A 21,957-nucleotide genomic window follows, 5' to 3' on the forward strand; every position below is an offset into this window, starting at 1 on the left:
GACTTCTTTGAATTTTAATTCTTGCAGAAACTGGGATAAGCCTGTATTTTGGAGCTTTGCGGAAATGAACTCTACAGTGTTTGAGATGAGCCTTAGCTTGTCCTACAGACAAAGCTGAAATTCGTCCTCAAGAGATTCAGTTCCTTGATTTTGTTGTTTCCGCATCTGGCTCTGAAATAATAGTTTCATGCCTGCTTTTTTATTACTTTCTGTACACTGGAGGATTTTTTTTCCATTTTAAATTTTTTTAAAATCTCCTTCCAGGAAACATTTTGGCAGGCTTTGGGCCCTATGAGCAAACCAATGTTTTCTAACTACAGGTGTTCACCCAGCAGTAACGTTGCACTGTGCTACGCTCCAACCAGAACAAAAAAATGAATTATACTCACAAAATATGCCAGTGTTCCCAGTCTCACGCCTTCATCAGGGCTGAAATGTTCGTATACTCTGCTAAATCCAAGTCAACAATAAAAGAATCATGAGAAGTGCAAATGGAATTGTTTCTCTGCCAACTGGAGTGCAACGAGGCTTTGCTGTTTGATGAACAGCTGTAAATACTCCAGATTCCCCCATTGCATCCGTGCTGTGTTGATAGTAACGCTGCTGCTTTCTCTCTAAGATCACCGCAGTTGCTATCATTACACTGTTTGCTGCAGTTTCATAGATTCCCTCTGCTTTTCTTACCTTCCGGGTATTAGATGTGCAATGCCCTATAGCAAATACAACTACAGCCTGAGCAAATCTCATGCCTTCTCTGTAATTTCAGAGCAGCGTTTTACAGCAAAACCAGCATTCCTCCTATTAAAATACCATTCAGGGGGATTTCCACGTGCAGGGACTACCTCAGAATTGAGTGACTCTTCCGAGTCATGCAGGGTGTTGAGTTTGACAATCCAACCCAAGTCACCTCATTCAGCATACACGGTTCAGCCTGCATCTCTTGCCTACGCCTGACAGGTGGGGAAGAAAAGAATTATTTACTTAGTAATAGATAACTTCTGTTTTCTGAGATGTTTATCCTAATAGCACTAGGGGTTTAGATGGATATGTTAAGCACAGGATCAGATAAAAGCTATCATGTAACAGCATAGTCATTTTGCACGAGTATCGGTAGTAGTTTTGAGCCTGACTGCTTGCTGCATGCTCCATGTGCCTGCGGGATGAAGTAGGAGCAGAGCAGTAGCTCGGCAGATAAATTAGCCTTTTTGTCTCAGAAATACTTAGCACATTAGGAGAGGAGCTCGCTCACTGATTTAAACATAAGGCAGGTGTGGTTTCCTGATATCACCGTGACCATAGGGCTTCCTTTGTCAAGCCCTAGTGCTCTGGTATGGTTTAAAATGAAGGTATAGATATCCGTAAGTGGTCAGACCGCTTGGAGATGAAAACACTGGGACAGTAGGCTTGTGTTAGACCAAGGTAATGATCAGGTGTCAGGGCCGGAGCATGAAAGCCCTCAGCTGAGTGAGGATACAAAGGAGGCGGTGCGTTTAGCTCAGAATATTTAGAGAATGAACTGCTTTGCTGTTTCTGATAGCCCTACAAATACACAGTTTATATAGTAGACTGGCAGAGAGGAGAAGGGAGATTGGCTCTTTAATCCAGGATCTCTGAAAGAGGATGGGAGAAACAATCTGAACACGCTACAATAATTCAAATCCCTGTAAATACTCTGTTGAATACTGAAAACCATGTAAAATTATTATTGCTCCCAAGACAGCCTATAAATATTGTTATTGTATTGGCTGAATCCAAACATAAAATATTTCCTCCCTGGTTTGCAGAACAGTTGACAGATATAATAGGCACCACTAGCCAACTCTTAATCTTGGTTTTAAGATTTAGATTTGTTCTAGATGTTAGAATTAACCCTGGTTAGAATACATGATAGATTTCTATTCTACAAGAGAAATATCCCTTCTTCAGAAGAAATCCCCTTCTTAAATCATCTAGTCTGTGACATCCCCTTAATCCCTTTATTTTTCTTGAATTTAGCATAAATATGTCCCCTTTTTACACCTCCATCTGTCTGTTCTACTTTTTCTGCCTTGGTTCTTGTCTACGATGCGTTGAGCTCTTTTTTTTTTTTTTTTTTTTTTTTTTTCCCTCAGTCATAAGGGCATTAGCTAAATCAGTAGTTTCCCAGAGTTGGTGCCAGAAAAGTAGACTGAATGTCTTGAGACTGGTGAAAGACGTAAATACACAGAGACACATATTGATCTGTATGTGTGCAAGAGCAGAGGCGGGTGGATGGATAGACGGACATGCACACAAATAAATAATACAGGCAGTGAATGTACATACGCGTCCATCAGAAAAGTCATGGATTTCTAAATGCTCCCACTAATAGTCTGGTTAATGAATACAAATGCAGTGCAAACTCAAGCAAGCTTAATACTTTCAATGGTTTGTTCCCAGGCATCTACGGTGTGGTAAGGAGGAGAATTAACATAGGATTATCATATTTTACGCATGGGCATACTTGCCAATCCTTTTAAGAATACTTTAAGGACATATCTAGAGTTTAAGTATTCGTGAGTAAGGATCACTAAATATAGATTGTGCAAACCACTTAGCTATAATTCTTTTGAATTTCTCGATGAATGGCACAACTGCATGTTCTGTTGACTCTATTTAGTGAAATAAGCTGTTTAGTTTTTAAACGTGGGAAGATAGGGCTACACAAGCTATCCTAAATATTTAACTAACTTTGATTTGATTAACTGAGCTGTTTTTGGCACTATGAGAAACTATCCACAACTTGAATATTATCAGAAATCTGTTCTGAAAGTGAATGGCGAAAGATAGGTATGCTTCCCTGGGTTTCAGAATTCAGCACATTGGTAAGGCACATTCCTCAGATGTTGGAGATTTTATGCAGGTACAATCAAGTATCTATAAGATCACCTGGTTGCGTTACGCAGTTGTCTGACAATGTGGGCTGTGGTTTCATGATAGTTAATATCTGATCAATGTGCTATCAAAGCACCCAGTGGCGTAAATTCGATCTGGATAAGGGTAAGGCACATGATTGCATTTCTCTGTACTTGGTGAGCTAACAATGTGCGGTTTGTGGTGGCGGTAGTAGGACAAATGACGTCTGATCTGACAGAAGGGCTTTTTATTTTCCGAATCAGCTATGAAAAAAGGTGGCAGAAGGAGTTTGTTCTCAACATCTCTTTGCATTTTGTGATCACAGTGCTTTTTATCTAATATTAGAGATCTAAAATTAGATTTTAGCATATCATAAATTGGATCTTCAGGTATGTATCCTAAAAATGTGTATTTTTAATAACCCCCCTACCTAAATGTTCTTAGTATTGCTTTTGCTGAGCTGGGGGAAATCATTTGCTTCCTGTTCTCGTTTTATTAATATTAAAATAGCTCACTCGGATAGTTCATGGGGATGGTTTTATAATGTGTTTCAAGGTAGCTTGTGGCATAGGGAAAAGTCAACTTAGAAAACTTAGTCTTTCACATGAGTGAGTAGAAAAGAGCGTTAATTCTTCAAAGTTTTTAAGCTGTACCACAGAGTTTTTAGGGATGCTGTGTCTTGGAGGATTTCGCTCTGTGTCATCCCTCACCTTTCTGTATGAGGGAGAGCAACAGGGGTTATAAGGCAAGGACAGAGCTACTCAACGGCAGACAAGGGGCAACAACCACAAAAGGTGCCTTGGAAAGATTCAGAGGAGAAACTTTTCCCAAGGGAGGTGCAGCAGTACTGGAAGAGGTTGGCCAGAGGTCCTTATGTGTTTTCAAGGGCTGGCTAGACAAAGCTGTGGCTCATCTGTTGTTTGTGACAGTCCTGCAGGAGACTGGAACAGGAAATCTTGGAGTTCCCTTCCACTGATACTTCTGCAATTGTTTTCATCTGTACCCTCCATTGCAGAGGTGCCAAGTAATTTGTGTAGGTAGGATTTTCACTGCAGATAGACTTTTTTTTTTTTGCAGGTGATTTTTTTTCAGTGGGATTGTGGCTTTGTGTACTGGGGCCATAACTCAGCTGTGAAACGCAACCCCATGGTTCCAAAGCAAAAGTCGTATCTTGTATAGCAATCACACTTCCACCAATATAGTGACCATCCTAAATGTTAGAATAACTCATGTTTCCTTGTTGAAGTCCAACATTATGACCAATTGTGTGTGTAGGCTTTAGAGTCCACTTCCTAAGGGCAACCTATCAGCTTTATAAAACGAAACAAAACCCAAGTGCAGCAGTTTTTACTTTCTGCAGCACTATCAGCCTGTAGTTCTGTATTCTTTCCTGTGTACGTCTTAGGAGTTCAGCTTTAAAAGCCATTATTGATAATTTCAAAACACTTGTTTGCAAGGTAATGAATACTGTATAGAGTCAGACCAGCTGTCCTTGTGCTGTGTCCTGCTATCTGACTGCAGCTAGTAGCGAAGGCTTATCAGTGTCAGAGCAGTGCGTCATCCTTTCCCTGGTATATCTTCCCAATTATCAATGGTTCACTCTTCACTGAGCTAGGTAGGATCTGAGGATGCATCTTAACAGCAGCATTCAGCACTTTGCAAGTTTAAGCCCATTGAAACGTGTTATTAATTACAGTAGTGCATCTAATGGTGCTGTCATTATCCTCTGATGGGTTCTTCGAGATAACCAAGCGACCAGATGTTCATTTGGTCAGTTTCCAAAAGAAATATGTTTCTCTGTACATCTTTCATTTGGCATTTAGTGACGTTTTCATAGCAATGCACTTGCAGTTCAGAATTTATTTTTTTTGGGAGGGTGGGCGGAGGGGGGTTAATGCAACAATGAGTTCAGCTATGTTTACAGTTGAACTGTTTGAAACTCCATCAGGCAGTGACTCAGTCTGGGTCACTCTTCAGCTGCTCTAAATTCTCACCCAAATGTTAAATCAGTTTTGGTTGCTTTTGATTTATGGATGCATGATTAAATAAGGAAGCTGGAGCAGCAGAAAGTATCTGCTGCCTTTCGGGAAGCACAAGCCCTGGAAGCTGGCGGATGTTGGCTCTGCAGCAGATCAGCCTGGTTGGAGCAAAGGTCATCTTCTAATGGAAAGAAAAACAAAAATAAAACACTCCCATTCCACCATGAGGAGATACTGAGCTACCAGTGGGAGGAAGAACTCCTGTAATATACTGCCGTGCCTCCTTTGCTGTACAGATTTTTATGGTCCTTTACTCTTCTTTCCTCCCCCAGACAAGTTAACACAGGGCCTGTGATATGCCCAAGCAGCAATGAAACAAGCTGCTCATCAGCCTCTGCCTGGGAAGGAGTTTGATCAAGAACCCTGTCCTGGTCGGTGGTAGTTCCCTAGAGTGTCAGTCTCTTCCTGCGCTACCAGCTTGTGCCCTGCCCCACAGGAGGTTGTCCCATCAGCGAGAGGTCTGTAAGAGGTCTGGAGGGTTGAAGAGGAGCTTTGGTGAGCACAGAGACATGGGACTGGGGAGACCTGATGTTCCCTCTGCCCACCCCTAGCCACACTGTTCCTGTCTGATGGAATCAGCATGTCACAGTCCACGCTAAGCCCAGTGTTTTCTTGAGCCCTGCTGTCCAGCTGTGGCATTGGGTCTGGCTCTGCTGTTCCTACAGTGTTCCTCCACTGCAGGCAGACAGCAAAGTGCTCCGTCTGCTTCCTTGGCACAAGAAGCATCCCAGAGAGCTGTCTGTTGCTGCTTCTGGTGTAGGTTCACAATTCAAAATCTGGGAACTTGAGCAGTTAAGCTCTGATGTAGTCCTTTACTTCTTACTGATATACAGTGTCACATCAATGAAATTAAATTCCTGTCTTATCAAGGTATCTGCTTTCATTATCTCATGCCTTGGTGATGCTCTAGAAGACTGACTGACTATATTAGACAAGTGACACATACTGGCATCCTTCTGTGTCCTCTGGGGCTGGGAAATGAGCTCAGCTCAAAGTGTATTGCTCTGAAACTTGAAGGTACCACCAAGTCTTTCCATCTGACCTCTTGCACGGCATACATAAGGGCTGAGTGGTAGTTGGCACTGGACAGAGGAAGGTTTTCCATTTAAAAACAAACAAACAGTTCATATTATAGGAACAGTTGTCTTTGCAGTAGCCAAGGATCTGAACATTCAACTTTTATTGTCAAGGAGCCATGTCTGTTAGGGTCTGGTGGCTTTGTTCTATTTATTTCTGTTGTGTGATCCCTCAGCTTTCATTTTTATAGCTGCCATATTTAAACCTCAGTCTTAAAATTCGCGGTTTTGTGTGGCTGAACTTTTTTTGGTCAATTTTTGTAGCAAAATCTTTTGTATTTACTGAGTGAAGTCTCAGTGTTTGCCAGGTGGACCTTTGCTACGTTGGTTCAGGATTTCAATTGTTTTTTTTTTTTTCATTTCCATTTTGTAGCATTACTGTGGTCACATAATTGCCACGTACTGATGAAATCTGGTCCATGTTTTCTTCTGCACGGCTTCGGTGTTGTGCAACGCTCTTTTTGCTCATTTGAAACCATAGCTCCCATGTTCCAGTTACAGAAACAGGAAAAAATGCTTGGGCATGCTTAGGTGTGTGTGCATGCAGTGAAACTTCTTCTGTATGTAGTGAAATGAGGAACGCCACGTTTCCAGCTCCCATCCGTGTTACGGGGCGTAGGGAAGACAGATTCCGTACCTCACTAACAGCTGTGAATCCATGAGATAATGCCGTTGTTCAGTTCAAATGGACGGCCAGGCAAATCACGCTCCATGTTGTTCTCATTACAAGGGTGCTGTTTTGCAATCTCAGCCACAGTTGTTGCCAATTGCATGCATTTCCATTGTCGTTTTTGCCTTTGCTTTTTGTAACTCTTCTTCCAAAATCCCAGTGATTAGTATGCAAAATTTCCGTCTTTGAAGCTGAAGACGTACTCCTGAGTATTGTCATCAGTTATAGCTTTGGGGTTCTGTTCTGCATCTTAAGGATAAAATCCCTGGCTAAATTCTTATGCCATTTTTACTTCAGTACCCAAAGTGAAATAAGTAACTAAAGGAAACGTGCAAATTGTGAAGCACTTTTTTTTGTTGTCGTTGTTGGTTTTTGCCAGTATCACTTCAATAAAGCTAGGGGCAGCTTTTAAACGTGAATAAGGATTGGTACAACACACAGTCATGTGTCTGTCTACATAAATTTTGCTTCTTTAAATTAAAAACCCAATAAATGAAAACTGTCCGGATGCGCTGGTAATAAATGAAAGGCTGACTCAATGTCTGCTGTGGTCATTAATGAGCCTTTCCTACACTCCCTAATCATCTTGATTGCCTTATTGAATGAAATGTATGACACAAACCTTGTGCGGAATCTCGGTCGTGCTCAAGCACTCACTTTCGTTCCTTGTAGGGTAAGTGGTGATTTACTTCTGGCACCTTTTCAAATGGCAGCTCTTTAAATTTGTGGCACTCTTAAAGCATCTGTTTTCCAGTTGAATCTTCCCCTACCTATACACTTAGTTTCTTGGAGCACCAGTGCTCTTCAATTTGTTAATATCATAGCAGGTGCTAGTATCAGAAAAACCATTCATGCCAAGCCCTTTGGTCAGCTAATCATTTTGCCTCTCCTACATGAAGTCAACATAATTCCCTCGAGAGGGAATTGGCTGAAGTGGAAAACTGCACAGGACCCTACTTCCATAGCCTTTTGGAGAAAAAAAAAAAAAAATTGCATGTTTTTAACTAAAATGTTCATTGTTTCTACCTAAGGAATGTTTTGTTAGGAAACACTCCCGGTTTTAATCACTCCAGAGTTATTTGGGCAGTCCATTTAAAGTAAGCTTGTGGCCCTATCATGTGTCTAGCTAAGAGGCATTAGCCCGCAGCCTGTAATGCTGCATGAGTGCTATGAGCTTTCTGTCGATGTTTGCAGTCTCAGGAAAAAGCTGAAGTTTATGATGGAAGTGGAAAGGGAAATGATCAAACAGGCTTTGAAAACTAAACTTCTCTTCCTTCTTCCAACTGATCCTTCTGGGCTTGGCTGGGAAGAAGTGGAGGACAATGGCAAGGAAGTTTTCCTAAACTGAAACTTCAGGGTTTGTTATACTTGCTAGAGGAACTCATTCAGACTGGTCAAAAATGAGATCGTTAACTAGTGGTTAACTACATTGTTAATGACTTGTAGTTTCTGGTATTCTGGTTTGCTTTGTTTTGTTTTTAAGGGCAACATTTGTACAAATTTAATCCAAAATGATGAAGCAGATTGTTTCTGATTGTCATTTCTTTAATGGATTAGACTGTTGTTATTTTAAAGTTGTAAACTTTGACAATATGCTTTTGGTATTTTCAAATGTGAGCTTGTCCTTACTTTTTCATTTGAGTTCTTACTGAAGAACAATGTAGTTGCTCTTGCAAATGCAGAATAATAACTGTTTGGCTTGGCTTTCCTCCACGGCTCTTCTGCATCACCATTTCCATGTGGTACACATCTGATCGGCCCATGGGGTGCTAGCACGGAGAGCTGTCATAGCTTATCTGGTATGCTAGGGAGGCGAATCTAACAGAATGGTGTTTCTTATCAAAGTGTGCCCATTTCAAAAGATCAATACACTTTGAAATGCAATAGATGAAATAAAATATGTGGGTGAGAGAGTGTGTTGCATGTGGAAGCCCCAGTCAGGAATTGGGCTTTGTACATACCTGTTGTCCTTTGCTTAATCTCCTGGCTAAGAAAAGCTTGGGGAGAGAAAAATAAGGGAACTTGGGGGACAAAGGTAATCCATGCAGAGGGAATAGAGGAATGGTGCAAGAAACAGAGTTAAAATAAATGAATACATAGAAGAGGAGAGAAAAGAACTAAGGAAGGTGAAGGACAGGGAAAAGGAAAGTGTGGGAGGAGCAACCTGGGCACCACAAGGAGAGGAAAATAACAGATAAATTTGTATTGTCTGGAGACGTTCCTGGTACATTTACAGCATACCTGAAGCATTTGTGTTCTTAAGTATTCTTCTGCATGGATTTTACAGTCTGCTTCTCTACATTTGTTTGAATGCGTTTCGTGCAGTTGGATGAAAATGGCATTTTATTTTAATATGTATTTATTTTTTCTTTCCCAATGTTGCAATATACTCCAAAAAAGAATAGGATGTGTATTATTTCAACAGGAACTCAGGATGATTTGTTTAATGTGAACAAGGGTGTTAGGTATTGTGAACTATAAAAACATTTCATTGTTAGACTAGGAGAGTTAAATGTATCGTTTTTAGCAATCTTCCAAATTAAACAGCCAAGTTTTGCTCTTCCCTCTGTCAATATGACATCACTTTGTTTACACTGCAAAAGCTATTTGAGAGGTACCTCTTGAGTTGGAACAGGTTACTTGGTGTGGCAAGAATTCATAAAACGTTCTTAGAAGTTTTCATTTTTGTCTTAGTAAGAGGAAGTCAAAACAAACATTTTCAGCCGTGTAAACCATGTACTTTAAATATTGTTCCCTGTGTCGTGTCTGGTGTGTTTGTGTGTGTGTGTTGTTTTTTTTTTCCAAAAGCACAAAACCATTAATCGAGTAGGTTAGTACACAGGAGAAAAATGGATGAGGAGAAGAGGAAAAAGCTGTGCATTTGTACAAGAGCGTTGCCTACATTCTTTGTTCGCTCCAGTGATGCACTTGTGCCTTCCGTCACTCAGTACTGCAATATTTTCTATTTAAGCTTAGTTTTGTAGTTCCTTTTAAAAAGGCAGTTAATGATCACAGTCACTTGAGGATTGGATTACATGGATTATGTTCTCATTTTGTTTCTTTCTGACAGGCCATTTCTGGTCGTTTTTCCCTGTTCTGTCGAATCCCAAGTGCCCCTGAATGCAGCCCATTGGTTTTGGGATGTGGAGAGCCATATGTGCAGCCCCACTTCTCTAAGGTAAGTTGCTGTACCAAGGTTAAAGCGTACAGCACCCATGTGGCAAAGAGCTTCTGTAGCCACAGCTTTAGGTGGCACTTGAGTACATTAGGAAGCAGGAAGGCCTGTGAGCTACAAAGGGCTCTGTCTGCGAGGATGATGCCGTGATGTCTGGCAGCGTTCACCAGCCATGCAGTGAGGTCACTTCTAAAAGTATCGCGTTGCAGCGCCGAGCTTCCTGGCGTGATGGCAGGCAGCTCTCGTGAACCTCGGCCGCTCCTCAGCAGCCATGGTTATTCTTAGAGACACTTCCCATTCCTCAGGAAAAGCTACTGTGAGAGGCTTAGCTGGCTTTTATCTTTAGAAGCGAGTATTTAAATGTTGGACTAATTTGTAGCTCATTCGCAGCTCAGCTGCAGCCCTGCCAGCTGCGCTGGGATCAGTGACAAGTCTTTCTTCCGCCTCCAAAGCGCACTTGCAGACAGATCCAGGGCCTAGGAGCACATTGCCCCAGAGGCAACTCGGCTTTCTCACAAGCGTGTAGCTGCCTGGGGGAGTTTTCCAGAACAAGTAGCATATTAGGCTTTCCCTAGCAAAGAGAGACCTTACATGCGCACAGAAACCTCGCTGGCTTCACGAGCGTTGGGCTGGCATTGCTGGGCTCTGCTCTGCTTTGGATGGAGGTGGAGAAGGGCCAGTGGCTGCTACGTTAAATATTGCTCCGGAGTAGCAACCAGACTGTGCAGTACAGAGAGAGGCATCAGTGCCCACCCAAGTGGCAGAAGGGGGTGAGAGGAAAAGCCTCCATCCCCTCCGGGGATGTTGGTTCAGAGTGGTAGGAGCAAGCTACATTTAACCAAAGCATCCTCCCTCTTGGCTGGGTGGCCACCCGTGACCCAGAGACAGCATTCCTGCAGGAAGCTAGCAGGACATCTGAATTAGAGACAGGCTGTGTTGGACCACAAGGAATAAAAGTTCCTTTTTGGGTGGAGATCGGAAAATTAGTCGATGAGGCTGAAGTAGGAACTGGTAATAACTGCACTGGGAGACATCTGGCTGTGCAGTTAGCAGTCACTTGGCAGCACTGAGCGTCGCAGGGATTCCTGCTCTGTATGTCGTGCTCTTCAGCCTCGTCCCACCCATCTCTTCTGGCTTTGGGGAGTGACATTTGGACTGTGTTTGACCTTCCAGGGCTGGAAACCAGTCTGTCCTTGCAGACTGAAGAACAACACACTACACTGAAGCCCAGCAGCCTCCTCATTTCAAGCCCCTACCACTGGCCATGGTTGGGCTGGGCGTGCAGGCTGCAGACCTCACCTGCCTGTTGGAGGTCTGGGTTTCCTGGGCCGTGGGCCTGTCCGGGCTGTGGCAGGGGGCAGGAGGAGGAATGGGTCTGTACCTGATGTGGTGGTGGGACAAGCCACGCTTTCACTTCCACTCCATCACTAAAAATAAGTATTTTCATAGCCATGTGTTTGTCTGGGGCTCTGTGTCTGAGGGAACAGAAACATCCTAGCACCTCTGTGTCTCTTGGTATGATCCTTTTAGCCTGGACACTAAATGAAGACGTTTTTAAGAGAGGAATATTCATTATTCATGATGAACTTCTTTTTTAAATTCAGGAGAATTCTTCTTGTTTACTGTACCATTAACTGTAGCCCACCTTATTGGCATGAAAGATGTTTGTTTTTAATCCCACCCGTCTCTTAAGACCCAAGAAAGTGTGAAGGAGTGAAACGACCCATCGCTCACTGCTAACGTGGGCTGCTGAAGTGATGATACTGGGTCACGAGAGCTGACCAGATGCTTTTTGCACTGGGACATTGCGCTGGCTGGGATGTTCCCGTAGCAGGCGTCAGTAATAGACAGTGTGAGAAAGGGAAACATGATCGGGGCTCTTCTCCAGGAGAGTAAAATATACACCCAGCAGGGAGGAGAATATCCTAGAAACAAACAGCAGGGAGCTGAAACAAGGAAGCAGCAGCGCAGGAAATGGAGCTACAATTCTGATTCCAGCAGATGGATTAGCGGAAGTCAAACAGAGGAGAAACCAGGGGATTTCTGTGCAAGTGGGAGAGTGCTCTCTGAGACTCACCCTCGGCCAGGAAGGCCAGCTTTCGCACTGGGTGTGTGTGTACGTGAAAGAGCAGAAGAGGTATAGAGAATTAATTGAGATGTCTCCCCATCACGAAAAAGTTGGCTTCTTATTTAATTTTTCTTTCCTGAACGGGATTTTTTTTTCCCTCAATCTTCAGGTCAGGTTTTTAAATTAAGAAACTGCTTTTTAAAACTTTACCTGCCAAAAAAAAAAGTTGTTTGCTAAACTGAACCAGTTTCACTAATAGCTTTGGTGTTTTCTAAGTGATATCTTTGACCTTTTTTAACTTAAGCATGGCTCTGGCAATGCTGCTTGTAAGGAAATGCAGCATGTAGAGGTACTCGTGTGAATGGGAAGAAAAAGGATTGAGTCTATGCTAATGAGTGAAGTAGTCAACTAAAGCTAAGCTGCCAACACTCAGTGTTATGTTTCTGTACCCTCACGTTTTGTACAATGCAGTAATGCATTTGGAAATTAAAATGAGCATTCTCCTTTATTGTCTTTCAGTGGCCCTTTTTGGCTTTTACTAATTATTTCATATCGAGTGCAACAAATAATACTAAACTAAATGAGCTTTTAAAAGTGTAATAGTGCTATTAATTAAGTGGAAACTTATAAGTTTCCCCTTTATGAGACACTAGATAAGCTGGGATTCACCAAGGGCAATAAATACGTTATATCTACTTAGTGTTTTAAGCAAATTTTAGTTGTCACCAACAAAATTAATTTGATTTTCAAAATGAGGAAAGGGGGTGGAAGTAATGGGAGTCTTAAGGTCAGTGAGTGATCCCATAAGAGCCTTGAATTGGCAGGTGGAGTGGAGCAAATCATGAGATGGAAAGGAAAGGGAGATTTCTCATTAGGGTGTCACGTTAACCTGAAGTGATTAAAGTGTGAGGCCCTGTAGGAGCTGATTTTTCATTTCCAGAAATCAGGGCTTGTAGAGACCAGGAGAGGAAAACGAAATAACAGAGGGCTCTCACCCTGCCATTTTGTGGGTCTTAGGACCTTGGCAAAGTCAAGCTTCCTGAATAAAAGAGGGAAATTGGTCCTTAATATGATTAATTAGAGAGGAGATTGAGAATTATTTAAATATAATTTAAAGCCATTTAATGAAAACCAATATTTGAATATAAGCTTTAATTTCCCTAAAAATAAATCATGGCTGGGGATGAGAAATTTTACGCGTTACATGTGAATCCAGCGATTTTGGAGACCCCTGTGTGGAGGGGGAGCCTAGAGGCACTGCATCTCTTGCAGCCATCAGCCTGGGTGCGCTGCATCGCGTGCTGGCTGTGCACGCTGCTGCGCCTGCCGTGCCCTAGTGCAGAGGGACGGCCTGACTGCCACGGAGTGACGAGCAGGGCCTCCACCTGCCCTGGAACAACGAGGGATCTGGGACATGGAGTTGGCTGCAAATAGGGAATATGATCGACAATACTGAAGTGGGAGAGCGTTTGGTTTAATTGTTACTTAAAATTGTTTGTTTGTGTCCCCCCCCCTTTTTTTTTTGGTTTAATTCCTCATTAAGGAGTGCTTTTTTTTTTTTTTTTCTGGCATCCAACTTTCTTAAGAGATCTCTAGAAGAAATGTATAAACTAATTTTAAAAATTGATTTTGTTGATTTTTGGCTAAAGTTAGTGGAAATTTTCACAGGAAATAATTTCATTATGTCTTTGCCACAATAGAAGTTTAAGAAAGATGAAATACTGGAAAAATTGAATATATGAGTTGTACTTTATAGGCCTAATGAACACAGTTTTCACCGGGGAGGGTTTCTGTTGCAGATGCGTTCTACTGGCTGTGCTGAGCTCAGGAGTCAGGTCTCAGCAAATTCCCTTTTTCTGTCTTCAGTCTGCTGTCATTACACAACCTAGACATTTGTGCTCTTAGCACTTTGAATGTTCTATGAACTAAACTGCGTTTGCTGTTTCAGCGTAAAGGTGAGATAGGGAACTTTTTGTTATTTTTTCCTCCAAAAAGCTTCCCAAAATGGTAGGGAATCATGGTCATTTACAGATAGGGGTACACAATAAAGGGAAGACTGTGTCTATCTGTGACAGTATACCGCAAGGTACAAGGCACCTCCACTGCCTTTTCTTTTTCTTAGAAAAAGCTGGACAAATTAACAAAGCAGAAAGTTAGCAGAGTTTTTCTATCAGCACTCTCCAGCATCCGGCACCTGGACAAGACAGCTCGGCTAGGTCTGTGCAGCAGGCTACTGTTGTCTGCATGCTTTTCTGCAGTCCCCATCTGAGCTCAGCTACAGATCCTGTGTCCTACACTAGCCTCTAGAGCTTCACGACTGTCTTATCCAGTCCCTTATCTTTTTTTGCCAATTGATATTAAACGTTCCTTCAGGCAAAAAGTGCAGTAGAAAGCCCAGGCACCTGCACTGTGTTCCTGTTGAGTTTCAGACCTAGAACAGCACATAACAAAGGAAGGCCTTGAGGTTTTGTACTTGAGAGAGCAGGTATTTCTTGGTTTTCTAGCCATCAAATAGCTCTTTTTCCAGAAAAATACTCTCGTTTAATTACAATGAGGGTGGGCTAGCATAAAAGCAAGAAAACATTTTGTGTAGTCATGTGCAGTATTTCAGAAGAAACCTGCAGTGCATAATTCTCCGCTAAGCAGAAGCCGGGGTAGAACTTTCTGCTCCTCGTAAACACAAAATTAGTTCACGTCTTTTCTTTCTTTTATGGTGTTGGCATTTATTCAGTGCACCATAAGCCCCGTGTCCTAAATTTCTTGATTCATGTCTAAACATTGCTTGTATTAGCTGTACCCTAATTAATCCTTTTGTGCCACGAGTTGAATTTGCCCAGCACGCTTTTCATTGCCAGGAATGGATGCACCAAATCTGCTGATGCCAAAGAGGTAATGTGCATTTAACACGCATCAGCACTCTCTCCCTCTGATAATTGCTGATTCTACTGCACTTAATAATACACTACTAGGTTAAGGTTATACACAGCTCAGGCAGCGCTAACTATCAGGGTGTGTGGTTATTCTATAATAACCACATTTTAGGGTGTGTTTCACTTTTACAGGGCAGTCATTTACTTCAAATTACTTTGTCATTTCTTAAAGTTATTGTGCAATTGCTTTATTAAAGAAAACTAAAGAAATAAATTGATTTTTAAAGATGCGTTAAATAACACTAATTATAATGCTTAGCTCTTAACATGTTTTTTATCCTCAGTGCTTTATAGCTATTTTGCTAATTAATTTTTACAGCATTCTTGTGGTGAGCAACTAGCAGTACCTTTGCCTGAAAGTTAGGAATGCCAAGGCAGGGATGTCAAACGGTTTGCCCGAGCTTTCTGTGGTTTGCCCAGGAGGTGGTTTCAGAGCCAGTATTAGTATTCGGTTGTTTCTGACTGCCAGGTCGTGCTCTCACAAATCTTTCTTTCCCCCAAACCACGGTCTTGAGAATTATATCATCTTTAAAATGGGGAAAAAATAAAAGAAGTGCCTTAAAATGGCGTAAGTCAGTTCTGTGATCGATAGAATGCTGACTGTGTGAAAGATGTGCTTCTAAACAATTCCACTTTTTAAAAATAAAAATAAAATTCTAGTACAACACTGGTCTTTCAAGGCAGCAAAAATTCAGGTAAATGTCCACCAGTTATTTTCTTGAAGTTTCATCAACTAATTAGTGGTTGGGAGGGAGTCATCTATGTTTCTGTTGCCTCCTTTAAGATCTTTTCAAGCTTCAGCCTAGCTCCTAGCTGTCGGCCTGTGATTAAATTTCTGAGCTGCCGTCGGTCTCGAGAGTGTTCAGTGCAGTAAAAAGAAATGTCTCCAGCTGCAGGCTTCTAACAGGTTAGGTATAAAGGAAGAGAAGATGTATCCTCTGTCATTTGTAGATGCACCATTCTTAACAGGAGAAAAAAGAAAGGCAGTAAACAGAAAGCAAAATGCCTGAAATGGGACCAGGTAGGTGCTGGGGACTTCTGAAAAATCAGGCCATCATACTTAGGCAAACATGTGGAAAGTGGAAAGCCTTTTTTTAATCAACTCATTCAAGCAACTTGAAGCAAAGTCCACCAGAACACTTCTGTCGGTATGTTCAATTTTGTTGCACTGTTGATAATACTAGAATATTTTCATACACATATGTGTATGTACTATTACATTCCCATATTAGAATAGAATAAAATGTATCTACGAAAGAAGGTGATTTTGTAAGACTCAACCTCCCTTTATTTAAAAAATAAAATCAATCTGAATATGCGTCTTAAACAGGCAAGAGCTTAACAGTGCCGGAGGGCAGCTTAAAACTACTCACAACTTTTAAATGGTTGGGTTTGACAATGCTGTGGATATATTTATTCTCTGAATGTGGACTGGATAATATTATACGCGCATTTATCACAGTTGGATTATTTTCAACTGCTCAGCCTTTCTTGTTTGTTGATTGTATCTTTGGTTCCAGCATTGAGGACATTCAAACTGAATCCTTCTCAATCCCTATATTTTAAATTTAATTACTTTTAAGCTTCCAAAATAGTTATCTCTGACTTAGGTATTATGTTAACACTGCAAATACTAAATAATCATCTAAAGGGAAAAGGTGACTCTTCTAATTTTCCCAAAGGTCCTAATCCTCCCATGGGATCGTGTTGCAACACTTAGCTAACATGCTCTAGTTGGCATCGGAGGAGCTTCGCGCAGGAGCGAGGTCTGAGAGAAGCCTCCTTCAGGAGGGCATCCTTAAAAACACCCTGACTTGATTCTGCTGCTGCCGGGTGTTTTTGTCGGGACTTCATCAGTACTGGTGGTTTGCACCGATGCAAACTTCAAGGACTTGGCAATAAGGCAAAATGAAAACTGCAAAGTACTGCTGGCATTGACCTGCTGCAGGACTCTACTTTGGGTTTATTTGCCATAAACAAGAAGAAATATTTACTTAAGGCCTGCATCTCACAGGCTGTTGCTATTTCCTTGAGAGCTCAAACAGAGCCTCATCAGAGGCCACCTTGTTGAAACCTACTCACACAATCTTTGTTTCAAAGCAGTGCTTACTGTAGCTCAGTTTCTGCCATACTCTACGAAATTGCAGTCTCTGGTAAAATTAAGAAAAGGATGATTCATACACCTGGAGAAGGAATTGGGTATTCAAGTCACTTGTCAGGCTGGCAGCTTTAAATTATATAACAGGAAGCTTTCTATTCATATGTAATGTAACTGAATCACCACTTCTTTATTGATAATTCATTATATGTTGCTACTATCACTCTGCAGCTCTGAAATGCTTTTTGCTATAATGATTTTATACCATACTAGTATAATGGCCTTCTGACTGTGTCAATCAGCACTACTTGCGTGTACAATAATATTATTCTGCAATCTGTCTTGGGAGAATGCTTAAAAGCTTTCTCTCATTTTCTCCATTTAACTCATGTATTATCTGAGTTTTTACATTAAATGGCCATACTTAATATCCCATGACATGTCACCTATTTTCTGGGGAGGATACTGATACAGTACTTACCAATTCCAGAATCCATACTAATCAAATGGCACCTGCCCACTTCAGCCAGGAGCAGCTAGTTCAGTGCATCAGCATTTAATCTGCAGGGAGAACTTATGAGAAGGAACAAAAACAATGTGAACTGCAGTTGGCTAAATGCGGGCATAGTTGATGCAATTTGTTTTGTAAAGAGGAATTTGAAGATACTGAAGTCAAACTGAGGTACAGGGGTCAATTTACGTACAGATTTCTTGCCAGGACTCAGCCCACACTGGTAGCACATTGACAAAGACAAGGCCACAAGGCCTAATCCAGCAAATCTAGATGTGATTTCTGAACGCACTTTGGGGTAGGTGGTTTGCTGAGTGGAAATGTAAGCACGAATGTAGCAAACCCAAGGTGTTAGGTCAGACTTACAGAGAACTCAGGCCCAGTGCATAGTTGTAGCTTTGCATTGAAAGAGTGCTTGGAAGTCGCAAATAGTTAGTGTAAACCTCATCCACCATCAGGTTGATGTCCTGGGAATTTTAACACTTGAAATGCCAGCTGCTGAATGCAAAATCAGACATTGGAATCAGTGCCAGGGCATGCAAGTAACCTGTTACAGATGGACATTGCCCTTAAAAATAATGGATGCACTTCAATATTATTTGTTGTTTGACTCACTCAGTTCTATGGTACAGCTAATCCCTAGGTTAAGGGATAAAAGACAGTTTACCAAAATTTAATGTTTCAAGGGGCCAAGTTTCCATTTACCACTTGCTTCTCTTACAGTCCTATCCACTCAGCACAAGAAGTTCAGGCAACGTTAATGCAGCAAGCCTGCACTCTCCAGCTACAGGCAGAATTAATTTGCTCAGGCACACAAGAAGAATGGCAAGGTACAAAAGAAGTGGTTTAATTAGGCTACAGCCTTATTAACTCGTGAGACAATAAATTGCACAGTTCACATTGTCGTTCTCTCTTCGGTCTGTTTTTAAGCCATCTCTCCCTGGGAGTTGGATGTTCCTCCCAGGGAAACTTGCAGCTGTAAATGGAGGAGACTCAATTGTAGAACTGACAGTAGGGTGCTGGAGAAGCTCCTAAACAGTCAGGCAATGATTTAAGCGTTTGGGGGACTTGTGAAGGAGAATATACATATAAATGTATAGGTAAAAGGCTTTTGTTGCTCTTACTGACAAAATTGGCACCCGCTTGGGTCCTGCACTACTGTCTGCAGCAGTACATTGGCAAAAAGATGAGCAGTTTGCTGTGCTGGTGTACATTTGGGGGAAATAAGTCTGTAGACAAACTGTATAGGTCCATGTATGGAAGTTGAGAAATTGGGATAGAAACTTCTCATTGCTGTAGTTTTCTTTTGCTGTTGCTTTCTCCACTGCATTAACTTGCTAGTTTTGCTTTTCTAGCCTCTCACAGGCTTTCAGAAGCTCTCAGCATGTAGGGCTCAGTGGCATAGGTGCATACCTTGTTCTCATCTGGCTTTGTGTTTTGACATGAGTGCAAAATTCGACCTAAATGACTTGGATTTCCTCTGGCAGTAGCAATGGCAACACTGACTACGGGCAGCTGCACTGCAGCCTCGCGGTGCTTTGCAGCAGCAAGCACACGGCGTTGCGCTGTAACACTGAAACTGGAGTAAGTGATTTGTACAGTCTCAGAAAGCTGTGGTGGCAGCGAGACCAAAGTATAAAGGTTAGTGGGTGCTGGGGAGCCTGTCGTGATGGGTGCCCACCTCCATCTGCGATGTTCAGACCTCCTTGAGGCCACTGCTGTTATTCTGCCCTGTGCCGGGAGGAGGTGGGACCTGCCAGCGCCACGCCGGCATCCCCATACCCTCCCAGACATACAGCAAGTACCTCGCGCTTCTGAAGTGCACCATAATTATTCATTTTACGGTTTTGTTGTAGCACACAGTGTGGGCCTGATTGCCTTAATATCGGTATAACTAATAACCCAAAGAGGGGACAATGCTTGCTTGTAGACAAGCTAAACGTAAAAATATGAAATAGGGGCTGAGGGACGCTGGGCAGAAAGTTCTTAGGGAAAAAAAAGATTTTTTTTCTGTGTGTATGTTTATTTTGTAGTTTGATAGAAATAAACAGTTACTATGGCAACTGTCGTATCACTGGCGACACGCAGAGCAAGGAAGATGCCGTGTACTTACCGATTAGTGGAGTGAGTTTGGGTGTTTCTTTAAAGAGACATCATTTTCCCTGCTTTGTTTTCCCTGTATGTGGTGCATCTTGACTTGGCCTTCAAGGAAAGTTAGGTTTTGCTCCTGCACATCCTTTTGGCAGCTGTGTCTATCCAAGACTAGCTGCCACTAGTCTAAGACTAACGATAGACTAAGGCTGCCTACATCTAAAGCTAGCTATAGACTTGGCTGTGGCTGCAAGGTGCTGCACCCTCCCTCCTCCTGGTGTCCTCCGAAGGTGCTAGGTAAGCATTACTACCCTACAATTTTTTTTCCCTATTTTTGATACTTGAGGAGGCTGGCTTTTTGTTTCAGTATTTTCTAAGTCAGTGAGGAGTGGAAGCAGAGTCCCTGGTTTCCGGCCCCATGTCCTGGCTGCTGCTCAGTTCCCCCACTTTGTGTGCTGAACTCCTCTCGTATTCCTTTTTATTACTTTTGTGAGAACATTGTTAGTATGGTCTTGAAAAAGCAAATGGTGTAGTGCCAAAGGAGGGTGGGGTTTTTTGTTTGTTTTTTTTGAAAGGACCTGGAAGCATGGCACTGTAGCTCTCATGCATGGACAAATTATAAATACCAGTATTCCATGTTTTGAAGGTGTTTTATTTTCTTGTGGGAAGAATTGGACCTTTTGGTTGCTCTGCAGGTAGTCTGTGTCGTGTGTCAAACCCTCCTGCTGCAGGGTAGTTCTGAGTGCTATGTTTACTCTGCATTCATGTGTTATTGTGTTATCTAATTTTCATATATACACATGCACACACATGCACATCTACTTTACATTTTTTGCATTCATATTTATTTGTATGTATATTTTATACAAATACATGTATAAGCACACATTATTTCCACCACTGCATATAGTACATAAGACCATTGACTGTGCTCTTTTTCTTCCCTCCAGAGTGTGTTGGCACCTGTGAATTTTATTTATGTAATTGTGTTCTTTGCCAGAGACAACTTCTACCTGGATAATTTTTACTCTCTAGCACCACATCCACAGAAGGTTGTGCTTCAAAGCTGACGTGTTCCCCCTCCCTGAAGAAGAAATGTAGTGCTGCGATTTGTCTTTTTAACTAAGCTACATGGGGCTGGGTAGCATGGAAGAAAAAAAAAAAAAAAGCGTTGTCCTTGTCACCTGCCATTTTTCTAGCCGACTTGACACCCCCAGGCTTCCCAACAGCTCTTTCCAGCAGGAGCTGTCTCGGAGCTCTTAGCATCACCAAATAATTGAGGTTGTCACATCTCTTGTTCATTGTTTTTTCCAGGCCTGGAAAAAATGCAAATATTTCATTGTAGTCATTAATTTTCCCATCCTTTTCTTCAAGCATCTCATTGGTTTGATCTGATGAAAAGGGCTGAAGGCATTATTGCAAACACAGTGGCATCCAGGTTCTGCCTATAGTGGGGAAGAATCTCATCAGATAAAGTCTCAGGGAGGTCATCAATCACAGTTGCTGACAACCATTTTGCCTTCGTTTGTTACAGATGTGAACATGCTTAATTATTTGTAGTGTAATTAGTTCATGAAATGTCAGGAAATGTCAAACTGTGTTCACAGCACAGATTTTTGCAGCAAAGAGCAATGAGAGCAAGTGTCAGTGGGAGACGTGGAGGACTGATGGGGGGAACTGTTTCTGCAGGCAAATGAGGGAAATGGCTTGGGGGACAAATGAGGGTCAAAATATTAAGATTAAAGTTTTGAGACAGAGACCTTCAGGAGAGCCAAGTAAAGTGGAACGTGAATGTTGTCACCGTGTGGCAGCATTTTAAGAACATGTCTGGAGCGGGAGGAGGGAAGGTAAATCAACATTTACACCTTTTTTTTTTTTAATTTGATTTTTGTAAACATCAGCCTTTGACAGCAGATCTTAAGCAAGAGGAATTTCAGCAAAATTCTACCCCCAACTCAGTCATCTTGTGACTGATAAGGCAACTTGACAGGAGAGAGGGAAATTCTAACAAAAGGAGATTTTTACCACTTTCCACACTTCTTAATTTTAAAATGCTAAAATTTACATTGGACATTTACATGTATGTTGAAAAGTACAATGATTATGAAGAAATTATCAAAAAATATATATATATTTTTAAATTACTAAGATACTGCTTTAGCGTAAATTGTGTATTAGTGTGGCTTTCCGTACCTGCAAGTCCACCTCTACACAAAGACAGTATCTGCAGGCTTGAACCCCAGTTACAGAGATGTGCTGAGCTTTGATTCCCAACAGAGCCTTTGGAGTAGTTTCCCTACAAAAGGGAAAGAGAGTTTAATAAATGGGCCAGGTGTGTAATCCAACATCAATTTAGCCAGCAAATTCTTCTGGTTCAGTGGTTGGATCCAGCTCAAGTGCTCATTGTGCGAGAGCCTGCGGTAGT

At 41.8% G+C, this 21,957-nt stretch overlaps 1 long non-coding RNA gene across 10 annotated transcripts in view; it reads left to right on the forward strand.

Annotated features, from left to right (window-relative positions):
• Positions 1-21,957, forward strand: part of LOC106020518 (uncharacterized) — a 242,993-nt gene that overhangs the window by 164,407 nt on the left and 56,629 nt on the right. For all 10 annotated transcript variants that reach the window (XR_011812181.1, XR_011812179.1, XR_011812187.1 and 7 more), the window contains one exon: positions 9,730-9,837. This is a non-coding gene — a long non-coding RNA (uncharacterized lncRNA). The remainder of the gene's footprint in view (positions 1-9,729; positions 9,838-21,957) is intronic.

This window comes from Anas platyrhynchos, chromosome 12 (genome assembly GCF_047663525.1).
Source record: "Anas platyrhynchos isolate ZD024472 breed Pekin duck chromosome 12, IASCAAS_PekinDuck_T2T, whole genome shotgun sequence".
NCBI lineage: Eukaryota > Metazoa > Chordata > Aves > Anseriformes > Anatidae > Anas > Anas platyrhynchos.